Source organism: Carettochelys insculpta, chromosome 11, assembly GCF_033958435.1.
Source record: "Carettochelys insculpta isolate YL-2023 chromosome 11, ASM3395843v1, whole genome shotgun sequence".
Taxonomy (NCBI): Eukaryota; Metazoa; Chordata; order Testudines; family Carettochelyidae; genus Carettochelys; species Carettochelys insculpta.
Genome location: NC_134147.1, coordinates 27740777 through 27763495, shown reverse-complemented (window position 1 = coordinate 27763495; position 22719 = coordinate 27740777). Strand labels below are relative to the sequence as shown.

General features: G+C 49.5%; 1 protein-coding gene across 7 annotated transcripts in view; it reads right to left on the bottom strand.

The window, feature by feature from the left end:
- Positions 1–22388, bottom strand: part of PLXNA1 (plexin A1) — a 280654-nt gene extending 258266 nt beyond the window's left edge. Inside the window, exons 1-3 of one of the 7 annotated variants that reach the window (XM_075005958.1) lie at positions 19984–21020; positions 19133–19218; positions 17719–17982 (exon numbers count right to left, since the gene is read on the bottom strand). The gene's annotated coding sequence lies outside the window, so the exon portion shown is untranslated. Of the gene's footprint in view, positions 1–17718; positions 17983–19132; positions 21027–21541; positions 21645–21958; positions 22092–22206 lie in introns of those variants that run through there. The other 6 variants (XM_075005963.1, XM_075005962.1, XM_075005957.1 and 3 more) reach the window with 6 other exon arrangements.
- Between the last annotated feature and the right edge of the window lie 331 nt (positions 22389–22719).

Below are 22719 nucleotides of genomic sequence, written 5' to 3'. Positions count from 1 at the left end.
GGTTCCAACAGGAAACCGCATTCCCACTGGAGACCTAGCAATTTGTTTGCCAACAGGAAACTAATCCTCTTCCGCAAATATGGCCACTGTGGATACAGGACTTCGGAAACCGCCAGGCAGACACCTTGGAGCCAAGCCCAGGTCTGAAATGGACTGCATTAAAAAGCTACACCCAAGCCCAGGCCGCATGTTAATGCCAACTCAGGGAGCAATGCAAATAGGCCTAAAAATACATTCCATTATTCTGCCTGGCCAGAAAAGTAAACAGGGAAGAACTTCCTGTGACAGGGAACAACCCCGCAGAAGGATGACTCAAACATCAGCAATGCAAGAGAAGCCAGGAGAGGAGCCAGGCAGGGCCCAGGCACTGCAGGGGAATCATTTGTATTTATTTTAGAGAGAGACTCCCCTATACACGCGCAGCAGGAAACCAGCCATCAGAAGCAAAACAGACGCAGCCGACAAATGCCAGACTTGGTCAAATCCCCTTTATCCTCCGCTGGAAAGGAACCATGCTCACAGTTTCACCTTTAAAGTGGCCATGAAGCCCTGATTGTTTGAGACTCTGCTCTCAGCTGCTCCATGAATTAGATTGGGCTGGACTCTCTGCCTGCCTGACTGCAGCCAATGCCAACACACACTTTAAAGACCCTTTCACGCAAAAGCCACTGACTTGCCCCATAAATGCCTGCGTCCGACTTGCTTTCCAATAAAGATAAGGAGACAAGCCATTCACCCCCTTTCCAGCCCACTGCGCTCCCTCCTGCTGGACCCTGCAGACCAGTCAGAATATTGTGTTCATGACATCAGATGGAGCTGTAAAAAAAGAAAAATCATAGAGGGAGGCACAAATGGGTAGAACCAAGAGTGCAAGGAAGGAATCTGGATTTCAGGGGTGAGCAGGAATTTAGGTCTTGTAACAAGGAAAACTCTCTAATACAGTGCCTCACAAGGGCACAGACTGATAGAAAAGTGGACCGCATCCAACATGTCACAAAACAGCCTACTCTAAGGGTTGACAGAAGCCCTGTTGCTTGGACCATTTTAAGTGCAGTTATGCTTAGCAAGGAGCAAACAACAGACCTGCATCCCACGTGCATTCAGGGTCCCCAGAGCTCACTTTACTGCTTTTAGCCTTGCAGAGTCAGTACAGCCACAGTAGCACAAGCTGGATTCTGTTTTCGCTCAGGCATCTAACAGTCTTGCTCATTACCTATGTTCTCCTTGCAGCACCTTCATTTGTGGCCATGATACATAAGTCAGCAGGCGCCTAGTCTGACTCCTGGAGTCCCAGGCATGTTTACAGAGACAGCACTTAGAAAAACCACCTCTCTCCTCAAACAGAAGAAAACTGATCTGGAGCCAGAGAGATAAGGAACAAAGAGCCCAGCAGCTTTAGAGTCACATTTCAGGGATGAGCAGCACTTTGAAAACTAAGCTAGGGCAGAAAATTAATGAATAGGGAACTATCCTGAATGGTCCCCCAAAGAATGGGAGAAATGTGACTTAGTGGGTCTTTATCTTTGAGCACTATGACTCACTTGCTGTGAATAGTCACAGAGAGGTAGCCCTGTTAGTCTGTCTCTTCACAAAACAAACCAGCAGCCATGTAGCACTTTAAAGACTAAGAAAAATAATTTATTAGGTGATGAGCTTTCTAGTTCTATTTCTAGATCTGAAGAAGTGGGTCTGCCCCACAAAAGCTCACTTGCTGTGGTCTGCCACAAGAAACGGACAAAGAAACAAACCTACTCCGCTGGTAATTAGCAAAGGCAGGAAGGGTACATCGAGGAAGGAAAGCCCATGTGTGCAATAGACAAGACAGTAAGTGTATTTTTAGGTTTGCCTTCATGGAAAGGCTTGTAAAGCTTGGCAGCAATAACGAAAGAAAAGGCTTGTAGTTCTACCAGGAGATGCTTGTACTCTATATGCAACTGTATGCACCTCAGCTAAGCATAACTCTTTCCTTTTCCCCCGCACTAATTAAAAACATATTCTCAGGGATTTTGCCAGCATTCCCCAGCTAGCGGAATCATTGTTACAAATTTCATATCACACTCACCCGCTGGCTCTGATTCAAAGTCTACTGAAGTCGACAGAATGACTTCAATGGGCTTTGAATCAGACCCATCCAAATCCCAGTTACCCTTGGATTTGTTAGTACATCTGCTGCAGTCAGGATTTTACACACACACACACACACACACACACACACTCCTGGTGCCGCCTAGATCAGAGCCTAGCTCCACCCCCTGCGATGTGGTGTAGGGTGAGAGAGTTGTCTAGTGCAGTGGTTCCTAACCTGGGGTCTGTGAGAAAATAAAAGAAATAAAAATGATCATACAAAACAGAATTGGCTCTGATGGGGATCCATAAATGATTTGGAGGGTGACTACTGGGCACAAATAGTTGGGGGAGGGGGTTCAGCACTACTGGAAAAGGTTGGGAACCCCTGGCCTATGAGTGGAATTTAGACAAGTAGGCAGCAGCTGCCAAATGTTCCACAGAGTCACTCAGTGACCTTGAGTGAGTCACTTAACTTCCTCCTGTGTCTGGGCTGCCGGGAGTGGAAAGGCAGGAAGCAGCTGCGATGTACCTCCCAGGTGCTCTGCTGGGCTGTGTGTTTGCAAAGCAGTTTGACCTCCACATATGAAAGGGGCACTCTAAGAGCACGGTCCTACCGCAGCCATAAAACAAACATGGGACTTATCAAAGGTATGTGTCCCCTTCCTTTGCAATTCAGCAAGGAAAACAGTACAACGGACTGTCCAGCGTGAACGAGTTCATAGCTACCCAACCACGGTGTATCTTGAAAACTAAAACCTTTTGGCTGCCTGCAGAAAATCATTTGTATGGGAGCAGAGTACTTTTCGATCCTCAGCGGGGGGGCCTAGGGCCCAGAGAAGCACTTCCAGTCCTGCTATTAGCATTTGGTCCACACAAGAAAAGAGGAACCTAGCCATCAGCAGAACATGTTTGTTCAAATGTTCCCAGCACCATTAGCATCTTGACCAGTCCTGGGAGGATTATGAAAAGGCAAAGCTCCAGCTGCTCTGTTCAGCTTTCCATACACACACCCAGGGATGAGACACATGCAGATGTGCACCCAGTGGCATCTGCCTCTGTCCATGCATAGCAACTCCCTTAAAGGAGAGAACTGGCAGGGAGCAGCACCAGCATTTTCCTTTAACATCTGCTGGCAACAAGCCATTGCAACAGTCTGGACAGGTCTGAGGGTGGAGGAAGCAATGCACCGCCTCTTAGGACAAATGCAGCACACGTCCTGTGGTCTTCCTCCTGTTTAATTAAAGCATGCGGCCAAAATACTCTATGGCCCTTGACATGCCCCAGTGTGTCCCAAATGTTCTGCAGAACCCCCAGATTCTGAAGGGAAAATAAGGGTTCCACGAGAGAATTCCATTACAATAGCTGACTCCTCTGCAGCTCCCTGCCTTGCTGCCGCTGAAACAATAGAACTAAACTTAATCCGCAGGGTGGTGGGAGGGATCCGGCCATTAACCCAACTTAATTTAGTTCTGTTATTTCAGTGGCAGCAGGGTTGGGAGCCACAAAGAGCCCCTCAGTCGCTCTGCTACCTGAGCGGCCACATACCTCTGGGTGGGCGTGGCTCGGCTCAATTCCACAACACCTCCACACCAGCCTTCCTTCCGCTGGGTGTATGTGGCTGCCTGGCATAGGCTCCCCCGCCAGTACCATGGGTGAAGTTAGTGCCAGGGGCCAGATTTGAGGCTGAGAGGGGTTAAACCTGGGGGTGAGGGTGGGACAGGTTTGGGAGGCTGAGGCAAGTAAAGCCTGGAGATGGGGAGTGGGTTTGGAGGCCAAGGGGGGCAGAGCCTGGGAATGGGGTTCCACAAAATTCTTTAGAGTTTAAAAGGGATCTGTAGCCAAATAAAAATGGGAAACACTGGCCTAGAGAGTGTCATCTTGGCTGGCGGCTACGGGGCAGTGCATGCTGGGAGCTGTAGTTTCTATAAGCTACTTCCACACACCAAAGAGGAAGCCCCCGCAATCCCCTTGGTTTTATGCAGATCCGGCACCGCCTTCAGGCTCCTGGTGAGTTAATGCAACCCTTCAGCTGGGAGAAGTTAGAACAGCCAGGTAATTAACAACAGACTGCTGGGCTTGCAGGGAAAGCCAGCCTCGAAGAGACTTGGCTAAAAATAAGCAAAAATCAAGATGCAGCAAAATTTGAATACAGAGAGTTTTCCACCTCAAACCCTGAGGTCAAGCGATGAAATGATCTGTTAGATTAGTGCGTCCTTTTGGGGAGGGTGGGAGAGGAGACAGAGCCCCAGATGGAGCAGAGTTGCTACTAGGAGGGTCACAGCACTTGATCTTAATAAGAAAGGAAGAGCAGACATAGAAAGGAACAAGCCCCTTCCCTTCCACACGTGCACAAGTGTATGAACCAGCAGTGAATCTGAGATCCCAGCTGGGTGGCTCTATAGCAAACTCTTTAAACGTGTGGCTAGGTAATGCCGTTCTGTATTTTCCAGATATCAACTCCACCTCAGTTCCACCCCAGCACAAGAGAATTCAGGGCACAAAGTGCCAGAAGCTCACCACCCCGAGGGGCCAATCTGCCCTGGCCACACCACCCCAGGTCAAGGACTTGGAGCTCAGACTGGCTGGTCTTAAGCTCCCCAATGGGCAGAGTCCTCCTCTGGAAGAAGTTTTCACCAGAGCTGGTCATGCTCTCCTCATAGTGTGAGCTTCTCAGAGGGAAATCAACCCTCCCCTTTAACCCCATAGCCATCAGAGCCCCTCGCCCACAGCCAGCAGAGCCCTCGCCTACATGTGCCACCTCCAGATCCGGCCTCTACTGCTTGTCCCTAGCATTCTCCATGCTGTTATCCAGGCCCCTTGGCCAGCATTCCCACTGTACAGGCAGGGAGGGAGGGACCGCCAAACTAGAGTTAAAGCCCGGAACTCACCTGCAGCCCTTCCCCTGCTCAATGGGGAGTGGATCCAATAATGTCAAGCAAGGAGACAGCAAGGTTGAGGTCTCCCGGGGCCAGGGCCAAGGGGCAGCGTTTTGCAAACGGCACACAAAACTTCTCAGCTGGGACTTGGATTCACTGGGCTTTATATGCATGGACTCTGAGGTTTCCAACCTTTCAGCCTGGCAGGGCTGGACGTGGCTACTCCCACAGAGAACCTGAGCCAGCCCTAAACCAGCACACCGCCAAAAGAATGAAAGCCCAGCACCACCTGGCCTCGAGTGCTCACATCCCAGCATGCTGACCGCCAGCGGCTCAGAAGATGGAGAGAGGACAAGGGAGGTTAACTAGCTCCGGCTGAACTTCAGCCGAAGGCAGAAAGGGATTAACGCCCTGGGCAGAGGCAGCCATGCCAGGCCCCTTATTCTCTGCTTATCCAGATCCCATACAGCAGCAGAGTCCAAAAGGGATGTAAATGATCGCCACAGGCCCCCCAGCCCCAGCCAGGCACCACCCACCCCCCAGATTACTCATGGAAGCCTCCCTGAAGCTCAGTTGCAGCCCACCGCCGCGTGAGCCACCCCAAAATGCGGCTGCAGCCCACCAGGGCTGGAGGAGCCGCCACAGCCACCACGTGCTTGTCCCACCATGTGGTGGGGTGTGTGCATGGACTGGCCAGAGGGGCGCTTCATGTGTGCAGCTCTCCCGAGCTGCTCTTCTCCACACTGGGCTGCCCCGTTTGCCACATGTGGGGAACAGGGAGCATACTGGACACCGCTGCCTTACAAGGATAAACAGGCCCTAACCAGCCCCAGCCCCAACCCCACCACCTCTGAGAAGCAGGGTGGGGGAGATAGTCCATTTGAACAGTCCTGGCCATTTTTGTCCTCGGGCTGTAGGCTCCTTGGGACACAGGCTGTGCTAGCATCTTATTCAGGGCCCAGCACCACTGAAGAGCTACAGACAACACCAGCCCTCCACAGACTGCCCTGGCAGAGGAGACTGGCAGTTCCTATTAACTGACAAGGGAGAGGCTTTGCCAGGGTTCCCCCTCATTTTTTTCTACCCATGAGTTGAATAATTTTTGTTAAGTGCACCAAGGCATGTGGGGGATGTGCACCACCAGTAGACACACACAATGCCGGTTGTGGGTGCTCTGCTCATCAGCTGGGTACCACCTCCATCTCTCTTGGGGGGCCGCCCAAGCAGGCACCTTACAGGAAACACAGGGCTTTGCCTGGGATAGCTGCAAGAGAGCATAGTTGTAGGTTAACCCTTTCTCTGGTGCTGCCCCCCTGGACCGGTGGAAGTACTATGCACCAGCGAGGCATGGTGCAGTCCTGCCAGGGCCTACCCTGTGAGCTTAGGTGGTACCTGCCACGCTTGCCAAGCTATGTGCATACTGTAGGTCCATCTTGGAGGAGAACAAGTCTCTCCTGGCAAAGGGTTCGGGCTACTGTGGGCTGGTCTCTGCAAAGGAGCCAGATGAGATGTGGCAGCAGTGATGCAGGAAGAGCGTGATGTTAAACCAGCCCTGCTTGCAGCAGGAGCAGTCTGAATCTACCCGCCACAGCTGCTCCACCCCTACCTGCTGCAAGAACAGCAGGGCCCTGGGTGCCCAGTGAGGGACATGCTCCCAGGGCAGGCCTGCTTCTCCAGCCCGCACTTCCCCGGCATCCCAGGCTGCACAGGGCAGGACCTCTGCAGATGCTCCATGCTCATTCATTAGCACACGGGTAGCACTAGACACCGCGTGATGCAGATGCTGCTCCCGAATGACTGTCGGAAGAAATCGTCCTCCAGCCAGCTCCTCTCCACAGACAGCAGAGGAGGGGTTCAGCACAGCTAGAAACCAGCACCATCCATAACAAAGGAAGGACATTCAGGTGTTCAGCGCCCATGGAGAAGCCATCTGCACAAAGGCCGTAGGGAGACGCTCACCTACTCGCTAGAGCAGGGAACTGAATCACAGGACTCCTGGGCACTACCTCCAGGAAGAGTGCAGCCTTGCTTCTGCCACTGCTGACCTCAGAGCTCCCCCAGAGGGGAAATGGGGCTACGACCAGGTCTTGGATGCAAATGCTAAGTGCAAAACCTGAGCGCCGTAACATCACTGGGATACTGTGAGCTGGTCTCTGCCTATGGGACTGATGGGGACTGACAGCAGCAGTGCAGGAACCCACTGGTTCAGGCAGGACTTGTCACACTTACTGCCAGCTCCACACCAGCACTGGGACCCCAGAGACTAGCTGGGCTCTTCACATGCTGGGAGCAGCAAATCGCTGGCTTTTCAAGGGTGCGCAAGGGGTTGGCAGGATAAACCTGCCCAGGCTGGAGCCTGGGCACAGGGAAAGAGGACCATACCCCTGGGGAGCACAGAGCGCACGGCCGCTCAGGGCTTCCCGCCATGCCGGGGTTCCTGCCCAAGACAGTTCACACTGAGCGTGACATTAACCCCCTCCCATGCCTGCAGATGCTCCACAGGCAGCAACAGGAAAGAGGGGAGGTGCAGTTCATACAGTGCTCTGGCAGCCTGCCTCAGTATTTTGTGCACAGCCAAGCAGAGCTTAACCCCTGCAGCACCGGCAGGACTGCAAACACAGGAGCTTGCCTGCATCACACTAAAAGGTACACAGGGCTCCTGGGCCTCTCCCACTCCAGTTAGAGCAGCTGCATTGCAGTCATCGTGCTAAACACAGGCAGCCACAGGATGCCTTGGCACAGTCGCTAAGGGCCACTGGCACATTGCGCCTGGCTCAGTCTCCAGCTAGCATTTTAAAGGGACACCATCAGGTTAAAACCAGTCACATTGAGGCGCTCTAATTCTCTGCATGGGTTATTTCCCCCAGCTTTAAATCAGCAAACACAAAAAGCTTTCCACAGCAGGTCAGCTTTCCACCAACCATGTAGTTTGTTTCCTTTTCCTGTGCTTCGCTTACCTCAGGGGAGAGAAGCTAAACTGGCCTGTTTCTCCTGGTTCTCATTAAATAGCCTCTGTGCAGCTTTGTTTGGGTTTCCAGTACAGCAGGAGGAAGTTTACTGCTAAACAGTGCTCTTTGTAATAAGATAGCATCTAGAATGAGATCAGAGCCCCAGTGTGCTGACCCAGAAAGAGTACAGTCCAAACAGACAAGATAGACAATGGCTGGGAGCTGAAGTGACATGCCCAAGGCCTTGCAGCAGCTCAGAGGCAGAACTGGTATCTGAAGTAAGGTGTCAGAGGGGTAGTCATGTTAGTCTGCATCTGCAAAAACAAAGAGAAGTCCTGTGGCACCTTATAGACTAACAGATTTATTGCAGCATAAGCTTTTGTGGGCAAAGACGAAATAGGTCTTTGCCCACAAAAGCTTATGCTGCAATAAATCTGTTAGTCTATAAGGTGCCACAGGACTTCTCGTTGTTCTACTGGCTCTGTATACCACCCACTCAACTGCAACCCCATCCAGTGACAACAAAAGAAACATGCCCCTGGACCTGAAGGCAGATCAGAAGAGTTAAGGTCAGAAGGTACCATTAGGTCAGAAGGCCAAGGAATGTCCCATAGTAATTCTTGTGCCAAATTCTCAACTTCTAGTTAAGCACTAGCACCTCTCTTAGTGAGGCATCAAGTCTTGATTTAAAGACTACAAGAAGGGGAGAATCCACCACAGCCCTCTGTAATCCAGAACTCTCTCGTCTGGCAACATCTGTAATCCAAAATGATTTCAGTTAGCCAGATGACCACTGACTGTGGGTATGGCCAAGTTTCCTGTGGTCCCATAAAGTTTGTTTCCAGCCACCAGTCCTGGCTCCCTGTGTTTTGTGCTGTTATTTAGCCCTAATTTACCCCTAAATATCTTCCACTGCTTACTGGGCTCTTAGAAGTGTTGGTTATGTGGTAGACAATAGTGACCTCCCCTGGTCCAGCAAATTCATTTGTCTAGCATCAGTCAGGTCCCAAGGATACCGCACAAGAGAGGATCAACCTGTACATTATTCCAATGGGGAGACCATTAGTTCAGATCTAGCCTGGCTGGTGGTTACACATCAAATGGGCAAGTCCCACCGAAAGAATCTACAAGTGTTTTTTGCCTTCTGAGCCCAACCTAACTTCTCACCTCCTCTGCCTGCTGCCGCAGTGAGTCATCATGGGGAGAGCTCTCATGGGGGAAATACAAATCCGATTCCTGACAGTGTCTTGGAGGGATCAGCTTCAAGCTCAGCCCAACTTGTCGTGAGCTCATTGCCCAGCTTACTGGAGGTCCTCTCCCTCCCAGCTGCACTCTCAATTCCCCATCATACCAGGCCTCTTGGAGGAGCAGGGCCTACCCTGAGAAGCTGCGCCGATCACAGCTGTTCCCGTTACCAGTCAGCTCCAGTGGCAGCCTGGGGTTGGAAATGCTGGGAGATGAAATTGGTGCTTAAGAAAGCAGCTAGTCCCACTGGCTTGTACCTGGCACAAAGCAGCCAGAGAGCCATACAAGCCCCTCAGTCCCTGCTACTGCACACAAGCAACGAATCCAGCCCCGGCTCTTCTAGTCCTGGGCCTCTCTTGAGCCGAGATTCTAGGTGGACTGAATTTTGTAAGGTGAACACAGCGAGATAGTGCCAGGGCCAAATACATTTTCCATCATTTTCAGGCGCCGAACCCTGATGTTTAGGGGGTCCTACTGGGGAACCAAGAAGTGAGCAGGAAGCTATAAGATCCCCCCCGGTGAGGGTGGGGAGCCACTTGACTTGGGAACCCAAACAGTTACGGGAGGACAACAGACAAGAAAAACAGGAACAAGCCCGGAGGTCATAAGGCCAAAATGAGGGAGGGGGAAGGGAACAGAGAGGAGAGCAACCCAGAGAGCACGCATTGGTCCCCAAAGGCACTGAGAGCCAGTGGCCACCACCCCGAGGAACTCCACCCAGCTGTGTGAATGTCGCAGGGAGCAAAAGCAAGCCCTACAGTGGCAGTCCCACCTCCCACCCCCGCCTCCTCTTCCGGGTCTTATAAATGGCCATCTTAGCCATAGCCAGAAGGAGGCTCCGTGACTTTGTGGGGCCACGGATGGGGTGTGCAAGGATCAGTAGGTGAGGGGAGAAGTGCAGCCAGAACCTCCACAGGAGTTTCCAAAGGAGTCAGAAGAGGGGCTGTAACTAGTGCACTCAAGATAGATGTGCGCCAGGCTCTTCCGGTCGCTATACGAAGAACAAGTGTCAGAGGCAGGGGTCAACCGCAGCAAGTCCACACCCATGCTCACCATATCAGGTGCACAGGGGGTGGGTGGGAAGGCAAACACACAAATCGACAGCCACAGAGATGAGTTTCTGTTCTATGCAACCTTGTCAGCAGTGGGATTTTTTCCCTTTGTCCCCTTAAACGTATTATTGGGGAACCACGTCTGGCACATCATGGCATCTCTGGAATTGACCCTATGTACCACAAAGGAGCAATGCCTTTAACTTTACCAGCTGTTGATGCATCTCCTAAGGACAAGCTACTGGAACAGGGAGCCAATTAGGTTACTATATACAGAATCCTAGTAGGCCAGTCATGGTTCAGTGCACAAGCTGAGCTCTCAGACTGCTGGGAATTACACACATGCACACAGAGAGAGATCTATTCCTTGCCTCCTAACCACCTGCTGCAAGCCCCTTCGTAGGCCAGCGCAGCCAGAGATACTAACCATCAACCCTCCCCTCCCAAGCTCACCACACCTCCAGCAGCCAGTCCCCCTGGAACGTTGTCTCTCTCCCTCACCCACACCCATCATCTAAGAACAGCAGGAGTTTAGCCTCTTGCCAACCCAGCAATCCCACTGATTATCCACAGCCCTTCCAGCAGCAGGAAGGCACCTCTCCTTCCCAAGCTCGCAGGGGAGATTTTGCCGACTCTTGGGCAGACTCACTCCCCGGAGCAAATTCTCCGTTCTCTGTAAAGGTGAGTGAACTGACTCTTGGCATCAGCTGTACCTCCAATTCCCCTCATTCCCTCGCTAATGCAGGTCTCATGACGAGGTTTACCTGAGACCAATCCGCTCCACTTTCCCTTTCACAAGGGGCTTTGCTTTGGCTCCCCTCCTTGTTAGCTGCTTCTTTCACAGCAGCTCAGTCCCTGCTGGAAGCCTGGCTCAGCCCAAAGCACAGAGGCTCCCACCTACAGAGAAGACAGTGAGAAAGAGCCCTTGGAAGACAAGTCAAGACTCGGAACCTCTTATTTCAAAGCTCCAGTCCCACAATAGTGCAAGGAGTTTTTAAATTGTTCTACATGGAGCAGGCCTGGCACAGCTGCAAGCAGGGAGAAAACCTAAAAGCTCACCAAGTCTCTCTGGCCCACAGGATGGGAGAGAGCGAAGACACTGAAAATGTTTCAACAGCAACAAAACAGAGAAGGAAACCTACGTTTTACCAGAGCAACAGAGGTTTTAGTTTAAATGCAGGAAGGACCAAGTATCCAGTCAACACAAACTATGGTCTGAATAAGTGGGTCTGTCCCATGAAAGCTCATCACCCAATAAATTATTGTTAGTCTTTAAAGTGCTACTGGACTGCTTTTTTGTCCTGATAGAATATAAACTAACACAGCTATCTCTCCATTACTAATAGAGTCACATTCTACTCTGCCTGACTGTTGACTTCAACAAAGCAGACACCAAAGGAATTCAGTGTTTGAGAGTAGCCACAAGAACAGGGGCTGGCTGGCTGGCAAGATAGGATGCAGAGCTTTTTGTCTTTGATGCCTTTGGTTCAAATCCAGCCCAGGTCAGCAGTGAGGAAGCATCACAGGCTGATGGGTGCATATAGGAAATGAACTCCAAGCAGCATCTTCAGGACATACATAAGTGCTGGAACTGAAGGTCCTGCAGGTTTGAAGTAGTTTCCATCAGATACAAGGTTTACAGTTTGGGTCATTGGCTCTCAGCACACCCCACTGTCCAAACTGTTCTAGCGCCCCTGCGGGCGTATGGACACGTGAGCGTAAGTGATTTGAACTCACTCATCAGCTGTCATAGCAAAGGAGACAAGACAACTGGATTTTGATTTCGCACTGCATCTGTCTCCTTCCAGGCAGGGATTAAGGCGCACCAATGCGCCCAGAGACACTCACTTTAAAATAATGAAAATATCCACAGAAGCTCAAGCAAGTGGCATGACCTCATGGCGTAAGGGGCAAGGAGGGCCATATTACTGTGTGCCACACCACGCTGCAATATATTGCATGCAATTTGTGATTTAGATTTCAACATTGGCCCTAAATTGTACATTATGGTCTCAAAATTTGTTTGGGCCTCAGTTTGTCCTCTGACCCACTTTTCCCTATTTTGAATATAAGCCTTTCGGAGCAGGAACAATGTCTAACACAGTGGGGCCCCCCCAGTCTCTGTTTAGGCCTCAAGGTGCTACATAAACGGAACTAATAATGATCATCAATTTCACAGAGGCCCACTCTATGTTGTATAGGCTCATTGGCACATGCACAGCTCCAAACATTCTATTTTGGAAACAATTCTGCTGGTATTCCCCTGTATTTCTCTTCCCCTGTTTCCTGCTCGTGACAACACCCTGGAAAAGCAGCTCTCAGCTTTCTAAGAGATCCACTGGCTGCTTATTATCCCACCGGAGGCAAGAACCTGCACCCCCATTTGTATCATCACAGCTGGAAATGATTCTGTCACCAAAGAACAGGACCTCAGGTAGGAAACTACAGACTGACGCTTACAAATCAGAGCATCTGTGCTCATGCCAACACTTCTAGGAATAAAAATGACTGGGGAGGAGATGGGGGTGGAGGGAAGTGTGACATAGCAACATAGCAGATTTGAGAGAGGATGAATTTCAAACATTTTCTCGAAGACATCACAGCTCTAAGCTTCCCACCACAAACTACACATCACCTCTTCAGAGGCTCCCTCTCTCTGGTTAAGGAACAATTCCTTCCTTCTTATAGAAGTAGAAACAGTCAACACTTCCCACATGCTCTCTATACAAAGATCTCAAAGCACTTCATTATCTTGTTATGGCTTCAGATGCTCAGTCTCCCTGGGGTGTAGTTAAATCTCTTAATTTCCATTTCACAGATAGGGAAAGCAAGACCAGGAGAGGGGAGGTGACTTGTTTAATTTGAATGAAATTGCAAACACTCCTGAATCTAGATTTGCAAAAACCCTGATCTGCATTTTGCCAGAGTTCAGGCTGTTCAGACTCATTCTGCTAGAAAAAGACAAGAGTCACACGCAAACTTAGGACCAAATCCAGACCCCAGCTCAACCTCTCTTGCCATTTACACAGCGAGTCAAAGGCAAAGCCAGGATTAGAGCCCAAATCCTCTTCACTCCTGGTGGGGTATTATAAAGGAACGCATCCAATACACTAACTAGACATTTTTGTAAGCAATGAACATATTTATGGAATGTCCTTCAATCAGCACAGCCTGGAATTTATTTTTCCAAATACTGTAAGGGTTTTCCTGTTCTTCTGTTAATATTTATAGAAAGGTCTTTACCACAAGTGAGAAGCTAACTGATTAGCTAGAGGACATATAAAATGGACTATACATAAAGTGCTAAGAAATTCACAAAGCAAAACACTTCCTTCCGTTACTGTCACCTTAGGTGTTACCTGTAACTTTAGCAGGTTTGGCGTTCTCAAGAGGATACATGGTTTCCAAATTCATGGTGCGTCTCAAACCATTAAACAACTCTTTGCTTCACCCTGTCAGAATGATCTATCAAGGCCAACGACCTGCCTCTGACAATGATCAAAACCCAAATGTTTCAGAGATGGGCATCAAACAACCCTTGATCCACTTGAACAACTGTACAATTAGTTTGAGTAATTTGTATGACAAAACCAAGGGGGAAAATTTCCTTCTTAATCGGAGTCAGTGGCGGCATGTGTCAGTGTGGCTGCGGTTCCCAGCTTTTTGGGGACTCATGCTGCCATAAACTTGGGACACTTTGGCCCAGTCCAGAAAGACATGTAAGCACATGCTTATCTGAAGACTCACCGAGCCCCACTTAGTCAATGGGGCTACACAACTGTTTCAAGTTAAGCATGTGCTTAAGGGCTTGGCTGGATCAGGGCCAGAGCATTCCACACTTCATGGGATCAAGCCCTGGAGGCCAGTAATGAGGGGCCAAGTACAGATCTGAGCAATACTTCAGCTCAAAGTCTAAATGTTTCACTTACTTTCTGTAAATGGTATGAAAACAAGCCTCTCTCCTCAACGCTTGCATTGCGAACTGCAGCTCTGCTTTGGTGAACTCTGAAGAAAACACGAATCACTCAACACTTATCAGTTCAAAACCCCGATGCAATTAACAAGATTTTTTTCCTTCAGTATAATTATATACATTTTAATGCAATTACCACCCCTGTATTTTGTACATTAAACAGTAGGCAACCAAAGGAAGAGAGAGACTATTTTTCTTGGCTGAACCTTCCTGAAAATAATAGTATATTTCAAAACTGCTGTGTCTAGAGGGGTTTGTTTTTACAAGAAAAGAAAGGAGAAGAACAGAAAAGGGGGATGGAGAGAGGGAGAAAGAAAAAGAAAAAAAACACCAATTCAATATACGTTTTCTCCCACTGTTAGACAAATCTGTAAAGTGCTACACACAAGAGGCTGGACTCTGGAAATCAGCTCTCTAAGGCATCATGTTCATCGCCAACAACCAAAGTAAAACGAAATAAATAAAACAAATGGGCAGTCATCAGTCCCCAAAGCTGGGGTCATTAGGCAGATTAAAGTTCCCAAGCGCTGGCCAGAGGCTTGGTTAGCAAAGTGCAGTTAAAGTGCCCAAATTGGATTACTACTTCTCATCTGTGCCAAGTTGGCCAGCAGATTGAGGGATACATGCGATAGCACTAGGGGAGGGAGGTGGAAAGCATGCAGGCTGCTCTGCAAGCTGTCGGCCATCGAGCAGCCTTTATCAAGCTACTGCAGTACAACCTGCATGGGAGCGCAGGTGGGAGAGCCAAGGCTGATGGTGTTGGCTATATTTGGGCAACTCAAAGAGAGACACAGAGAGATTGCAAGGGGCCTCCTAACACCTTTGGGTACTAGAACAATGTAGGGGCACCATCAGGAAAGAGCAGTCCAGTTGCTGTGAGGTGACTATTACCTGTGCCATCATAGCACATCATCCTTTCCAATTACTCCATCCAGAGATCTCAGACCATTTTTCTTCAGTGAGGCATGACTGTCACCCCTAACTGCACAGTTGGGGAAACTGTGGCACACTGGAGCAAAGGGACTTGCCCAAAGCTACACTGCAAGTCCAGCGTGGAACTCAGGTTTCCTATACCCCAGCGTCATACCCCAACTACAGGTTGAACCTCTCTTGTCCGGCACCCTTGGGACACGACGGGTGCCGGACGAAAGAATCTGCTGAACAACAGGAGGTCAATATTTTCTAGCACATTACCAACACTTCTGCTGCTTACTGGGCCCTTAGAAGACATGTAGGGGTAAATTACAGCTAAACAACAGCACAGAACACCAAGAGCCAGGACTGTTGTCTGTAAACAAACTGTATGGGACCACAGGAAATTTAGCCACACCCATGATAAGTGCTCATGCTACTAACTAAAAATCATGGTGGATTACACAGTTTGCTGGATGAGAGTGTTCCGGATTAGAGAGGCTCATACTGTACTAGGACATCAGAGAGATTACAAGACAAATCTAGAGTTCATAAATTTAAAAAAAAAAAAAAAAAAAAAAAAAAGAATATTCTGTTCAATTAAAATACTGCCATACCCAGAAAGGGTGAAAACAATGCTAAAAACACCACACCAAATACACATGGAGCCTTTGACAATGGTTGACCCTCCACCCTTTTGTTGCAGTGCTCTTGTAACTGTAAGACCTTCATCTGTCACCAACCCAGGATTATATTATATGCTTTGCATTTACTTAACACCTTTCATGCAAGGACACTAGAAAACTCAGTTCAGTTTAAGTTTGACAGTCTAGACTCAGCGTTTGTATTTTAAGTTGATTTAAATTGGCTTCTGCATTTTTTCACATAGGGAACAAGGAGCTTTGGCAGGTGCTTTTCATGCCTGCCCTAAATAAAGAACATCAGTTTTTAAACAGTGAGGCTTTGTTAGCCAGCAGGGCTACATTTAATCTCCTAGTCAGAGAGGTTTGCCTGAAGTGGAAGAGGGTTAGAAGCAGCAGGCGTATGAAAGCCAGGGAGAAGTTGGGATAGATCACAAACATAGCATCTAACAGGAAAGGCTGCTCCAACAGGAAACGCCTGGACATGGCCGAGCTGCTCGCTTGAATGATTTCACTTTTTTTAAAAAAGCGATTACCACCTCAACTGGTGCAGAATGATGTTCTCCTGCAGAGCACAACTGGCTCTCCTCCGGCTACCAGCTAGAAGACTTCCTCGGCATGAAAGGCATTAGACACCGCGAGCCACACTGTGTTTGCTAGGGCAGCTCAAGATTCAGTCAGTGTTGCTGGCTCTGCAGACGACCAGCCAGATTTATTTCTTAGTTAGCACTTCACCACCACAGTGCACATGACATTTGCTCAAACAAGACTCCCAGAGGCATATAGATGAAGAAGCTGTCTGTGCTTACATGTGCTGTACCCAATGCGGACTGTGGCAACAGCACCAGGGTGCAGGCTGTGTGCGCGTCTGTGTGTGCGTGTGTGCGCGCGTGCCAGAGACATGCACCCGCATCCCTCAGTGGATCAGATCTATAAAGGGGGCGTTGTTTAGAACGCAGCAGCCCTTGGACCAGCCACACGCTGCACAAACAGTGTCTTGAAGGGGATACAATACAGTGAAGCTCCGCTTTCAAGGGAGGGCACTGGTGCTCATCTTAGCACACACGGGGCCTGATTTTCAGAGGGGAGAAGCACTCAACTGTCACTGGACATAGCTACAGCTGCAGGCACTCAGCCTCTCTGAGGAATCACGCCCCAGGTGTCTCTGGTTGGGCATCCAATCAAAAACCAAACATCCAAAAGGAGGAAAAAAAAAAAAAAAAAAAATCAGTGTCCATTTCTGAGCTAAACTCCACATCCCACTGCCTCCCCCATATGCACCAGCTGCAAGTTTCAGTCCCACCGCCCCAGTTCCATTCCCACCACATAAAAGAGCAGGTCTCTCGTGGGAAATAAACAGGGTACGCACTCAGAGGACTTCCTTGGCTAGTCTCTTACAGGCACTGCAAAAGCAGCAGACCTGGAGGAGGGATTGAGGAGGTGGTGATGGATTACCGTGAACAGCAACCCAAGAGCTGTACACTTCAAGTATTTTGTTCTTTATGGGGTTGGTCACATAGAGTCTGATGCTGTTCAACATCTGTGTCTGCCAGGCAAAGCCTTGGAGCAAAAGGAGATGGTGCCAAGCTCCCATAATCTGCATGGGACTAGAAAAACCGCCCACGGAAGTGGGGAGCCCTGGGCAGCTAAGGGTAGATAGGGGCCGAGCTACCAGAGAAACCCAAACTATAAACTAAAGTGGTCTCCACATCCAGTGGGATTCCCAGAGAGCGAACAGATGCATTCCGCTTGGTGAGCATGGTTTCTCCCATGTGCCAAAAGGGCTCATTTACACATACACACCAGCACACTTGACTCTGGGCCTTGCAAAAGAAAGGAGTCAGTCACGTAGCAACCATAACCTGTAACCAACCTGGCCTTCAAGGCACAAACAAGAGTCTGTCATCAGAGCTGAACTACAGGCTAGACAGTTCTACTAGGGTTCAAACGGAGAGTAACTCCACTGAAATGCACAGACTTGCACTGGATTCACATGCCACGTACCAGTTTTGGAGAGGAATGGCTGCATGGTCGTCTCTTCTTGTGTCCGAATGGCAGGAGGTGAGAAACATGCACCCACAGGTGATAGGCAAAGCACGAGCTTTTACTGTCCCCTCCAATTGCAGCAATGCAAGTCTCCCCTTAAATAAACAACAGTCTTAAGCACATATGTGTGTCCTCCGATCCAATCCCAATTTTAGTCAGGAGAGACTTGATTAGCTAGTTCAGCGTTCTCGCCGCCATTAACAACAACCACCAAAAGTGCTTCTGGACAAAAACAAAAGAAAAAAAATTACATCCAGAAATCACAAGGAGAGAGTCCAAGAAGATTGATGCCCAGGCTCTACTCCAAATCTTACACTTCAGGAAAGGGAGCTTCACGGGTAAAACTTCAGGCTGTCTTCCATTCCCATCCCTCAACATGTCTGATTAAGAACAAGAGCTTTCAAATATTGATATCTTACTGCACTAACAAAAATACAATAAAAATAGTCTTTAAAACGTGATCTGCAAAACACAGTGACCAAACTGTGAAAGACAAAACCATCCCCCTGGCTGTTTTCTTACAAATCCACTGGAGAAGGACTACACATTATTCAACTCCACTGGGATCTTAATCCAAAGAGACAGATCTGTTTAACTTCACTGCATAACAGATGACACTGGGCACATTCAAGTAACACAGAGATCTGGAATGCGGTGCACTGGATTCCCAGCTCCCCTTCCTCGTGGTGTATCCATATGCTATATAATCACGTATTGTGAATCCAAACTTCCTTTCCACCCACGCAACCTGGATACTGTCTCTCTTCTCTTAACACTGTAATTTACTAATATCAGAAGAGCTGAAATATGCAAATACTCAGATGCAAAGACATCTCTCTTTGTAACCACTTAAGAAATTATCTCCACATCATCTAGAGTTTTCTATCCTGCTGATTTTCCTTGGCTTTTTTACTCTGCACATTTGCTCACTGATATCTTGAGAGAGATACACCGAGTCACTCATTTTACCCACTGAGTATATACAAAAGACCTTGAGACTGTTCAGGAAGCAATTAGAGGCTGTTCAGAGGAAAATGGTGTTTTCAAATGGATAACCTTTGATGTAGCCAACAGCCTTTTCTTGTCCCTTTTAACATGCCCCCTTGCAGAAGAGATGAGTAATTTTCATTCCTGCAAAAGGCTAACAATATTCTCTTACACAGAATACTCCCTGCAAACTGATTTATCTGAAGCAAACAAGAAGTGCAGCTCATCTTCGCAACTTTTCTCCCCTCAGAGTTTCTGACTTAAGAGGATGATCAGGAATGTTTATTGGCACATAGTTGCCTTGTTTTTCTCTCCCTGAAGCATGAGGGACAAGGGAATTAACCAGAAAGGATAAGGCCTTATTTTTCCTCTCAAACCATCTCACCTTTAACCACTGATCTTCATGTCAAGTTCCACTTATATACTGTCTATCCTTATTCCATCTCCATCAGTACAAACACACACATTTTGCTAGGGAGAGAAGGAAGAATGTCATTGTTTGGGGTGTGGGCCGGAAAGTCAAAAACACCTACTCCATAAAATCTCAAGAAAAATAGGAATCATAGAGCACTAGAACTAGAAGGGACAGGGACTTCAAGAGGTCATCAAGTCCAGTCCCCTGCTCTCATGGCAGGACGAAGCACCATCTTCTAGACCACCCCCGACAGATGTCTATCTAACCTGCTCTTAAATATCGCCAGGGATAGAGATTCCACAACATCCACGTTCCTAGTTAGTTCATTTCAGTGTTCAGCCACCCTGATGGTTAGGAAGTTTTTCCTAATATCCAACCTAAACCTCCCTTGCTGCAGTTTAAGCCCATTGCTCCTTGTCCTATCCTCAGAGGCCAAGGAGAAAAATGTTCCTCCCTCCTCCTTGTAACCCTCTTAGGATTTAAATGTGTTTTCACAAACTATGTCATTGAGTATTTGCAAATTCCCACAAACACACGAGAGCTGCATGAGTGCGTCCAGTCCTCAGCAAAGGGGTGCATGCAAGCAGTCAAGGAAAATGAAAGGAAGGCAAACAGTTCTTTTCACCTCCATCCATGGTGATACAGAGGGATTCACACACACTATGCCACAATAAATAGAGAAAAATCCACCCTGTAGAAATAGATATGGCCACAGTCATAAATACATGTTGTGGGGAAAAGTACAGCAGCCTTTCACAAACTACAGTGTAATAAAGGCTTCACCCATAAACTGCTTTTAGATTTTTCAACACACTGCAAACCTGAATGAATCTTCACAACACTCTTGTGTGATTCAGTTAGCCTCTGAATTTTGAAGATGGGGAAACCAAGGCACAGAGCAGCAAAGAGACTATAATGCTCAGCACATTTCTAATCATAAAGACTCACTCCCACTGCCCATTCCAGGGGATTCAAGGAATAAACCCTGGAGAAGTCTCTAGGCTGAGCTTTTCTGGTCAGTTTCACTAGCGCAGCCCAGTTAATGCAGGCAGTGGAGGAAATTTTACAGGCACAGAAAAAAGCTGCTTCATCTTAGAAAGAGGAAACCCAGCATGGGAATGAAAATCCTCCCAGCTGGGCAACAGCAACTGAGACCCACGCAACCCAGAATGCATCTACCATGCCTTGTGTACCCCTACAGCCCACAAAATCCCCTGCCTATGTACGCCCACTACTGCCTTGGAAGAAGTGGCATGTTACCCAAGCCAAGGAGTGCCCCTCTCTCTGCCCTACAACCAGCTAAGGCCCAGGAGGCATTTCCACCAGGAGCCCAAAACAAAAGCAACACCAGCCTCCAGGCATGCTGGCCCAAATAAAAGATAAACCCTATGCTACAGGAGGCAAAGTTCCTCCACCCCAGACACCCAGAGTAAGAACAGCCCCAAGGGCTCAGATGAGCAATAGAACAGGGCTCTTCCCTCCCTTCCCTGACACCCACATTTGGGCATGCCCCTAGAAAACGGAGCACAACACGAGCAGAGTTAGACCTTATACACCTCTTACTAAATTACACACTGGGGAGAAAAAAAATAAAAAGGATCCCCATCCCCCACCCAGCATCTGCACCCCACCGTCTATTAAAACATATCGGTTGTGAACAATCCGAGTAAACTTTTCCCTTTAAACCCAGGCCCGAGGGAATCGGGGAAATAAACACAGTCTAAAGGGGTATCTCCACAGCCGGATCCAGCGCAAGGATGACTCGAGAGTTAGTCACTATTGCACCGCACAGCAATTTCCCAGCTTCGCAGCCTCCAGATCCGCGCAGGACTGCTTCCCCGCTCGAGCCCAGACCCAGCTCGTCTCCACAAGTCCCCAGCAAGCGAAGGGGTGGGGAAGAAGATGCAGTGCAGCTTCCACAGCCTTCACTAAACAAACGCCCCATCTCCCTCCAACAGCCAGATCCGTTTCCCTCCCTAGGGCTTAAACCGGGGAGGGGGAACCAAACATCTTTCTAAAATAAATGCAGCGCCAGGCCAGTGAAAATGCAGAGCGATCCGGCCTGGCTTTCCCTCCTGGTTCACTCCCTGCCATGCATACACACAATCCACCCGCCTGCTGCATTTCCCCTTGCGCTAGCTCTTCCGTACCTTTCACATTTGCCATGGCATGTTGTGACGGGGGTGGGGGGGGTGTCTCTCCCTCGCAGCCCTCCTCATGCAGGGAAACAGCAGTAGCACGTTTTACCCAGCTTCAGCTATTTCTCCCCCCCCCCCCACACACACACACCCATCTATTCTAAATGAAGCTGTTACAACCACAGGCTGGTTAATTTCACGCCTTCCCATTTCACACCCCCCCCCGATTCCCCACACTCACCCTTTCGTCAATTTCATAGGCAGCCGATTTCCTTCTCCTCCCCACTTTTAACAGCAAACCCTCTTCACGTTCGCTGTAAACTCTTTCCGCTGCAGCCTTGCCACATTTCAGGGGAAGCCATTCAGACTCGTTCTGAAGCCGAGCCCCCCGTGCGATCCACTCTCCCCCGCTGATCCTTTGGGGCTAGGCGAATACCCCCCTCCTCTCATGTCCCCAAACATTTTCTTGTCTCCCTAGTTTGCATTCTTTCCGCACCGGCACCACACAACGCGCGCAGGCAGGCAGACACACACACACACAAAATCACAGCAGCCATCCCACCCAGCCCAAGAATCCAGCAAACTCCTCTCCTTCCCCAGTGCACGCGGAGAGAAAGAAGTCTCACCCCGCAGGCGGGGGGAAAATTGCAAACCCTACCCCAGCAACGCACAGGCTCCCCAAGAGCGGAGACCCGCACCGCATTTCCCCTCTGCGGCGTGGCTCTCTCAGACGGGGCACAACTGTTCCGGAGCCAGGAGAACGGCGCTGCAACCCCCTCGCCCTCCTGTACCAGCACCTTTGCCCCTGCCTCTCGCTGCACAATCACCGCCTCTTTTTTAGCAGAGCGAGGGGGGAGCCGTGCATCCTGGGAGCTGGAGGAGGAAAGTTGGATTCTGGTTACTTACAGCCTGCACTGGCGCTCGCTTCAGATGTGCCAGCCATAATCACACTCCACACCCCTCCAGCAGCCGGGGCTCCCTGCAAGCCGGCCGGGGCTCCGCGCCTCTCTAGCTCCGCTGCCGCCTTCTGACCAGCATGAATGGAATGCAGCGCAGGGTTCCAATGGAACTCCAGCCTCGATCTGACTTCCCAGGGACGGAGACTGAGGCACCCGTTCAAAGGGGCTGCTGCGGCTGGCTGCTCCCCCAGCTCTGCCCTCTAGAGGGCGCCCTGGCCTGCGTACAGCGGCGCTCCGAGGGAGGGGGAGGAGGAGCAAAGTGAGGAGGCGAAAGGGGCGGGCATCCCCTTAAAAGGGAAATGGCGGGGGGGGGAACGAAAAAGCGGCAATGCTCTTGCTAGCGCCACGAGGCACCACACAGACTGGAAGAACCCCCGGGTCCTTTGTTCTCAGCTCTCCAGGAGGGTGGGCGGGAGTGGGGAAGGGGGAAAATGAAGTAGGGGCGTGTTAGAAGCCAAGC